Below are 9,590 nucleotides of genomic sequence, written 5' to 3'. Positions count from 1 at the left end.
TGGCAGGCTAAATATTCCGTTACCACTGACCTGCTCAGACACACAGACACAATGGCCCACTCTCCTGTCCCCTGGTGAAAACTCAGGGGAGAAAAGGGGCCCATATATACAAAGGTTACTTTTTAATCCAATACCTGGAAAGAAGTAGAAGGTTTACAATCATCAAGCTAAATCTTATCTAAACTTCTGAAGATTTTATACAGAGGGGTGAAGGTTGAGGGGATGGGGGTGGGAATCCTAAAACCAGTATTCATGTTGGCAACAGCAGCTCTCCAAAGGTACATTTCAAATTCTGCATCACTGTGGGCACTTTTTTTTTACTCTTACACCCACCCCCCTCCACATTCCCCCAGACACATACTAGAAAAACCCTCAAAGCCAGTTTTTAAATGCAAGCATACATTTTTTTTCTTTCTCACAAATTAGTTTCCCCTTAATGTAGGTATTGTTAAACCACCGACAGGCAAACAGCAAGAATACGTTTACATGAGTATCTCTTTCTTCCAACCCCAGCACAAATATAACCATCCTCACAAGGGTTTCTAGCCGTTTAGGTTTCAAGGACCAATAAATGAATGCATACAAGAAAATTTGGATGATGCTAGGTTGCCAAGTTTTATTTTGGAATGAAGGAAAACAAATTATAATATATATTATCATCATGTCTTCATGAAGTGAAGGACATCACAGGAAAAAGAATGTCAATACATAATTTCATGCTAAATTAAGATTTTTTTAATCTTAAAATTAGCTTATGGAATTTTGTTTTCTTTCTCACTCTGCCACAAGTCAGTGAAATTTCTATTAGAGACTAGCACTGGTCTTGAGACCAACATTTGGGGGCCACCGATCTAAGAGAGGTCTTTCCTGGTAAAATCTTCTTCCTCCACCACTGGGCAGAACTAATCCCCTTCTTTCTCCTCAAGCATTTTGTGAATACTTCTGCTATCTCACATGGTTTCATAATTGTTCCTGTTAATATTTACCTAGCAGCTAGACCACAAGTTTTTAAAGGCACAAAGACTGTGTCTTAGCTTTTTAGCCACTTAGAGAATATAGCACAAAGCCTAGAACACTCTAAGAGAATTTAACAAATCAATTTGTACCTAAATCAGTCAAAGCTAAAGAGAAAATTCTCTCCCTAGGCCAAACCGATCATCTCATTTGCAAACTGGCATACCACAAAGTCCTGGAGGGAGGTCACAGAGAAGTACAGGAAGTTATAGCAACATTCAAATACCACGGGCACACAGCGATGGCTTGCAAATTTTAATTGAAGTTCAACACCACTGTTCTGAAAAACAGTCTCAGGAAAGAAATCAGTTTGGGGCTATGTTTAAACATGGAGAGTGACATCAATTTATACATACCTCAAATGAAAATGGAATTTCCAGATACAGACTAGAGTTAAGAATCAAGAGGTAGGGCAATAGTCCACAGCAGCTGAGATCCTCTCTGTTCATTTGTCCAGGTGGTTTATTGGTGAGTCATGGGTCTGAGGTCTGAATACCAAACACTGAGCCGGCAGTTTCCTGAATCCAGGAAAACAATACGTCCTTATTTATTACCCTGACAAAATGCGGCCACAGATCAACAATGCAGTAAAAAATATGTTCCATAAAAATATCTTTATAGATTTTCTCATTACACTAACAAATGAGGGGTGGAATAACCTTATGTGGGGGGGGACAGAATCACCAAAACCTTCCATTCTTTATATACCCATATCTCCCATGAAGCAAAGAATATAAAAAGTGGGAGGAACTACAATTACTATCAATTGTTTCTTGCACTACCAAAGTCAGAGGCTGTCAGCCTATACAGAGTCATGTTAGCTATTTCTCTCCGCTTCTTAGTGGGACCCGACAGTTAGATCATTTGGTGTTGTCTTCTGGATTAAAATCAGATTTACTTTTAGCAGCGATTAAACAGTTATGAGGCAATACAAAGCTTTACGGATGGGAATGTGGCAGCACTGGCAACTTGTAAGCAGGATCAGAAGAAACCTGAAACCCAGAGCCTCCTCACTTGCTGTGCTCATTCACCTGTTCTTCAAGCTGGAAAGGGGGGAAAAATATCAAAGTAGCTCTGAGGGCCAAACTTGAGCATATTCAGAGCCAGTGCTTTTGTAGAAGCAACATCCCGCAGGCTCAGCTATGCTATTTCCTCCCTGAGAGTAGCAGCTTCCAAGATGGCCTCCAGCAATCCTATCCCTGGGACTCACACCCTTGTGGACTCCTTTCCCTTTACCAGGGTTGGTTTGTGTGACTGGTGGGAGACGGGAGTGATCGTCACTTCTGAGATTAAGTTATAAAAGACTTTGCAGCTTTCAAACAGTTACAGCCCCAGCAGATGGCTCGACTGCAACCCCACCAGCCCCCGAACTAGAACTACCCAACTGAGCTGCTCCCAGACTCCTGACCCTCAGGAATCAACTGAGAAATCATGTGTTTATTGGTTTAAGCTGCTAGTTTTGGAGGGGATTTGTTACCTGGCAATAGTTAAGTAGTACACCCACTGTGATCTCGGGCAAGTTAAATAAATTAATTGAGCCTCTGCTTCCTTATCTATAAAGTGGGGACTGCTGTAAATAGAAATATATTTGTAATTATTGTCCTTTGTTTTGGAGTTTAGGACTGCCTTCAGAGATACATAAAATACAAGGCAGCATAAATTAAAAGAGGAGGAGGATAGAAAAACAAGGGGAGGGAAAAAATAAGAAACAGGAAAGAGGCTAAAAAATTATATATTACACACAACTAAAATTGGGCCACAATTCTGGATCTGAAACTTAGCATAACTCCTTCAACTTCCTCCTGCCTCTGCCAGCCACACCACACACACAGACACACACACACACACACACACACACACACACACACACACGGTCATGTGTTAATTCCATTCAGAGTCCAAAAGTTTAAAAAAAAAATTCAATTATTTAAGAGACATATAATTATCCTTAGAGCTAATGTGAATGAGAATTTTCCTTGGGCACTCCCTAAAGCAGATACTGCGTGGGGTACAAGCTGAGGCCTTCAAATGAGGGATAATTTAATGAAGTGGGATGATAGATAGTGTCTTATATCAGGCTGGCCCATCGTAGGGCTTGTCCAACAGTGCCTACTGTTAATACTACCATTCAGAGTAGAGTTTTTTCAGTACTACAGTTCCTCTCCAAGATAAGTTTGCTCTCCACAGACTAAAACTCTTGACTTGCCATTCTCATCAACATTAAAAATAGTCCATTTTCAGCCATGAACTTAATGGGAACAGTTGCAGGAAATCCTGGATATTCCAAATAGTTTCTCGTCTTCCTTCCATTGCACTAAGAAGCTCAGTGTACATAACTGTCTGCCCTCATGTTCACAAAGCTGTGGGCCTCCCCTTTAAACCCTTTCTTGTTATCTCACTACCAAGTCTTAATGTTTTCAGTAATGTCTCTTCCCATCTGATTTCCTTTATATTTTTGCTGCTACTTCCTAGTGCTGAGTTCTGACTCATTACTCCCAGATGTAGGCAAGAGCCCTGTATTAGTCAGTTCTGGCTGCCATAACAAAAATATTGATACAATAGCCTGGTCAGCTTAAACAGGAGATGCTTATTTCAGTATTTCTCACAGTTTTGGAGGCTGGGAAATCCAAGAACAAAGTGCTGGCTGATTCTGCTTCCTGGTGAGGGTGTTCTTCCTTGGCTTGGAGATGGCTCCCTTCTCCATATGTCCTTATATGGCAGAGAGAGACAGAGAGGGAGAGAAAGCTCCCTGGTGTCTCTTCTTAGAAGGGAGCTAATCCCATTATGAGGGCCCCATCCTCATGACCTCATCTAAACCCAATCACCTCCCCAAGCCCCTACCTCCTAATCCATCTCACTAGGAGTTAGGGCTTCAAGATAAGAATCATGGGGGACATTTCAGTCCATAGCAAGTCCCCAGAGCCAAAATGCATGACTGTAAGAGCACTCTTTCTGTCTTCTTTCATAAGGATTTAGTCAAGCATCGGCCTGGGTTCAGATTGCAGAATGAGAAAGCCTGACATCCTTAAAATTAAAGAACCTTCAAAAATCAAGACCCAACCTTCTGCCCCAACTCTAATTCCTGTACTTCACCCAACATATTTCTTCCACTCTCTCTCTCCCTCTTGTCTCTGAGCTTTTTCTGTACTGTGAGACCTAGGATGCAACACCGCCACCCCCTTTCTGCAACCAATTCCATTCTTTAAACCTAGTTCAAATCCTAGCTGAGAACTGAGAGTCTGAGTTGGAAGGACTAAAGATCACTCTGTCCAACCCTTAACCTCATTCATGCATCTATTCACCAAACCAACATTCATTTTGTACCTTCTGAGCCAAGTTAAAATGAACATGATAGATTCAGACCAGAAAGAAGTCACAAGTTGCACAGGGAGACTGGAATGCAAACGATTACAGTGTAAATACAACGTTCAAGGCCTGAAGAAGTGTTTTGGGAGTACATTCTTTGACACTTGTCGATTCTATTTTAATACCTCCAGGGACAGGAAACTCAGGTAGCTCATTCCACTTCAGGAAACTGTAACCATGTAAAATGACCACACTGCGTTTAAATCTACCTTCTACACACTTATTCTAGCGGTGGCACTAGTGGTAAAGAAGCCACCTGCCAATGCAGGAGACATAAGAGACATGGGTTCTCTCCCTGGGTTCGAAAGATTCCTTGAGGAAGGGCATGGCAACCCACTCCAGTATTCTTGCCTGGAGAATCCCATGGACGGAGGAGCCTGGCGGGCTACAGTCCACGGGGTCGCAAAGAGTAGGACACAACTGAAGCGATTTAGCGGTTTAAAACTCCAAAGATTTCAAAGATAAATCTAAATTTCTTTTCATATGTCTGTCAATTAGGTATTTGAAGACCACACCATAAATATCCCCAAACTTCTTATACTTTCTGATTCTAGGCTCTTCACCCTGTTGGTTCTCCCCTCTGGCTCCACTGAAAACTTTTTATACCCTTCAAAACCTCCAGGGGATTTACCAATGATTTACCAAGGTGAGCCCCTCCTTTGTTCTCATCTTAATGCAACCTAAGATCACATTGCCCTTTTGTGGAGGGAAGGAGGTGACCTTATTACTTCTTGTGGATGATCAAAATTTTCTTTTTTTCTCCCTCATTCATCTAAGTGAGCTCTCCTCTTAAATGACTCATATTGGGGCTTGTTCATGCTATCTTATATCATCAGCTAATTTTTTTTGACAGAATACCAAACAATATTGACCACTGACAGTAGTACAGGACAACAAATAATGTACAAATTGGGGAATAAACACAACAGAGCCAGCAGACACCCTGTGCGTGCCTGAACAGCAAGATAAAAAGGAAGTGCAGACTTCTCCAACTAGGTCTCAGGCAAGTAGGAGATGGTGGCCGTCCTGCCCAGGTGACCTGAACAGGCAGCCAGGGGCTGTCAGACAGGAGCGAGTCCACGTGGAAGGGCAACAGGACAACCATTGGAGGTTGACTAAGACAGATCCCAAAATGCTGCACAGACTGAAATCACACGTAACATGTAAGCTCCATACCAACTCAGGGAGCAGAGCACGGTCCTCGGGAAAAACCAGGAGGCATCTCTCACTTGTAGCCACTCTTTGAAGCAGCTCTTTTACACAAAGACATAACGGCAAAATCAGCAGTATTTTTCTATCTTCCTAGTTTACGTACAGACTATTGTTACTCGTCAGAAGCAAATACTGGAGGAAATCTGAGGCCCTGGCACTGTGACCCTGGCAGATGTGTGGGACTTACTCTCTTCTCTGTTAAGAAAAGGGGAAAAGCCCATTTTCAATGGGTCTGAGCCGTGTCACCGGCTGTTGAATGCAATGGGTCCAGGGCCCCAGACCCTGCCCAGAGCCGTGTTACTGAAGAACTTCATACCTTTTAAGAAACATTCCAGTCTTTCCCCTTCAACTTTCCTATATTCTGGCAAAGCTTACATTTCTAATATTTAGCATTAAAAAAAAACCTGTGCCCACAAGAAACAGTAAGTGAAAGTGTATCTCCCATACCGACCGTGACCCCAAAACTAGCCCCATAGAAGCACCCCAGAGTGGTGATAGTTCTCTCCGTGATTGGAATGAGGGGCAGTCAACACCTGGGGTTAAAATCCCCGTCTAGACAGAAAGCAGGCATTCAGGTCACAAGTTGGGAGAAAATGTCATAGGAGGGAGGAAAAAAAAAAAAGGTAAAAACAAAACCCAAGTCCCTCACCACGTGGCCGTTTTACCCAAACAAAGGTAGGAGGGAATGGGTCGAGGGAGGCTGGGGAGCGTTGCCGCGGTGGTGCTCGGCACCTGGGGAAGGTCCTCGGTGTCCGGGCCTGCCTGCCTATGGGCTTGGCCACACCTGCACTGTTCGACAGCAAACACAGCCCAGCGCCACAAGGGGATGGGGGCTCTAGAGGCAGCCCCCCCACCCCAAGAGGCAGCTGGCCATGCTGGACGCCCCCTGTCTGCTGTTGGTGTCCTCGTCATCCATCTCCAGCTGTGCTGGGAAGTCTCTTTCATTAATGGGTTGTCCATCAAACCTGAACCGAATCCGTCTCATGGACAAGCCTGGGCGCTGCAGGAAGCCTTCACCAGCTTGCAGAGCGGTGCGTGTCTCTTGATCTTGAACTGGACCCTGGAGCCATCCTGCCCAGCCACGTTCTGGTTGATGTGGTCCTTCTCCATCTTCACTCCCTCCTGGGGCTTCTCCTCTGACATGGCTGCGCTCGGAGGGCAGCGGGACAGCAGGCAGCCCCCGGGGTGAGCAACTCACACTCTTGGCCCACTGCTCTCCCACCACAACCACCTCAGCTAATTTTTTTATGTATAAATCTGCTGGGAGAGATTGGGGGCAGAAGAAAGGGACGACAGAGGATTAGACGGCTGGATGGCATCACCGACTCGATGGACATGAGTTTGGGTAAACTCCGGGAGTTGGTGATGGACAGGGAGGCCTGGCGTGCTGCAGTTCACGGGGTCGCAAAGAGTTGGACATGACTGACTGATTGAACTGAATTGAACTGAAGTGCTTTATAACTCAACGTTCAGAAAACTAAGATCATCCCATCCAGCCCCATCACTTCATGGCAAATAGATGGGGAAACAGTGGCTGACTTTATTTTTGGGGTGATCCAAAATCATTGCAAATGGTAAGTGTAGCCATGAAATTAAAAGATGCCTTCTCCTTGGAAGGAAAGTTATGACCAACCTAGACAGCATATTAAAAAGCAGAGACATTACTCTGCTAACAAAGGTCCATCTAGTCAAGGCTATGGTTTTTCCAGTAGTCATGTGTGGATGTGACAGTTGGACTATAAAGAAAGCTGAGTAATGGAGAATTGATGCTTTTGAACTGTGGTGTTGGAGAAGACTCTTGAGAGTCCCTTGGACTGCAAGGAGATCCAACCAGTCCATCCTAAAGGAGATCAGTCCTGAGTGTTCACTGGAAGGACTGATGTTGAAGTTGAAACTCTAATACTTTGGCCACCTGATGCAAAGAACCGACTCATTGGAAAAGACCCTGATGCTGGGAAAGATTGAAGGTGGGAGAAGGGGACAACGGAGGATGAGATGGTCTGATGGCATCACCGACTCAATGGACATGAGTTTGAGTAAACTCTGGGAGTTGGTGATGGACAGGGAGGCCTGATGTGCTGAGGTCCAGAGGGTTGCAAACAGTCAGACACAGCTGAGTGCCTGAACTGAACTGAAACACTTAACTCAAACAGAAGAATTCTTGGCAAAATCACTGCAGATGGTGACTGAAGCCATGAAATTAAAAGATGCTTACTCTTTGGAAGAAAATTTATGACCAACCTAGATAGCATATTGAAAAGCAGAGACATTACTTTGCCAACAAAGGTCTGTCTAGTCAAGGCTATGGTTTTTCCAGTGGTCATGTATGGATGTGAGAGTTGGACTGTGAAGAAGGCTGAGCGCCGAAGAATTGATGCTTTTGAACTGTGATGTTGCAGAAGACTCTTGAGAGTCCCTTGGACTGCAAGGAGATCCAACCAGTCCATTCTGAAGGAGATCAGTCCTGGGTGTTCTTTGGAAGGAATGATGCTAAAGCTGAAACTCCAGTATTTTGGCCACCTCATGTGAAGTGTTGACTCATTAGAAAAGACTCCGATGCTGGGAGGGATTGGGGGCAGGAGGAGAAGGGGATGACAGAGGATGAGATGGCTGGATGGCATCACTGACTTGATGGATGTGAGTCTGAGTGAACTCCGGGAGTTGGTGATGGACAGGGAGGCCTGGGGTGCTGCGATTCATGGGGTCGCAAAGAGTCGGACACGACTGAGTGACTGGACTGAACTGAACTGAACTGAACTGAAAGATACTTTTACTATATCGTTCCTATTTTTATTTAGTAAGTATATGAACGAATGAACAAGTGTTAAGGGCAAAAAGCACTGTGAAATGCAGAGCCACAGCCCTGTCTAAAAAATGTCCACACCACAGTCCCTCGGAACTGGATGCTGTGTGCTCCATGACAAGGGGGGATGAAGCTTGCAGATGGATGTACTGACTTTAAGATAAAGAGATTATCCTCGATTATGACCCAATGGGCCCGATGTAATCACAAGAAGGCAGAAGAATCATAGTGAGAGTGACCTGAAGATGCTGCTCTCTCCCTTTGAAGGTGAAGAAAGGAGCTGTGAGTCAAGGAACTGTAGCAGCTTCTGCACACTGGGTGAGACAGGAAAACAGATCCTCCCCAAAGCCTCCAGGAGGGAATGCGGCTCTGCTGACACACCTTGATTTTAGCCAACAGAGTCCCGCGTTAGACTTCTGACCTCCAGAACTGCAAGATCTGTGTGCCGTTTTAAGCCATTGAACTTGTGGTAACTTGTTATGGCAGCAACAGGGGACACATTCGGTGCTACCACTTTGTGCTATTTGCCAGCCATCACTTCGCATTTCCTTTTAGATTATCATTATGCCTTTGACTGCGTGGATCACAATAAACTGTGGAAAATTCTGAGAGAGATGGGAATACCAGACCACCTGACCTGCCTCTTGAGAAACTTGTATGCAGGTCAGGAAGCAACAGTTAGAACTGGACATGGAACAACAGACGGGTTCCAAATAGGAAAAGGAGTACGTCAAGGCTGTACATTGTCACCCTGCTTATTTAACTTCTGTGCAGAGTACATCATGAGAAACGCTGGGCTGGAAGAAGCACAAGCTGGAATCAAGATTGCCGGGAGAAATATCAATAACCTCAGATATGCAGATGACACCACCCTTATGGCAGAAAGTGAAGAGGAACTAAAAAGCCTCTTGATGAAAGTGAAAGAGGAGAGTGAGAAAGTTAGCTTAAAGCTCAACATTCAGAAAATGAAGATCATGGCATCTGGTCCCATCACTTCATGGGAAATAGATGGGGAAACAGTGGAAACAGTGTCAGACTTTATTTTCTTGGGCTCCAAAATCATTGCAGATGGTGACTGTAGCCATGAAATTAAAAGATGCTTACTCCTTGGAAGGAAAGTTATGACCAACCTAGATAGCATATTGAAAAGCAGAGACATTACTTTGCCAACAAAGGTCCGTCTAGTCAAGGCTAT

At 44.4% G+C, this 9,590-nt stretch overlaps 1 pseudogene; it reads right to left on the bottom strand.

The window, feature by feature from the left end:
- Positions 1-2,024: 2,024 nt before the first annotated feature.
- LOC120878830 lies at positions 2,025-6,812 on the bottom strand (annotated as a pseudogene).
- Positions 6,813-9,590: the final 2,778 nt, after the last annotated feature.

The sequence above is a fragment of the Oryx dammah genome, unplaced genomic scaffold (assembly GCF_014754425.2).
Source record: "Oryx dammah isolate SB20612 unplaced genomic scaffold, SCBI_Odam_1.1 HiC_scaffold_19, whole genome shotgun sequence".
Lineage (NCBI taxonomy): Eukaryota > Metazoa > Chordata > Mammalia > Artiodactyla > Bovidae > Oryx > Oryx dammah.
This window is presented reverse-complemented; position numbering and strand designations above follow the sequence as displayed.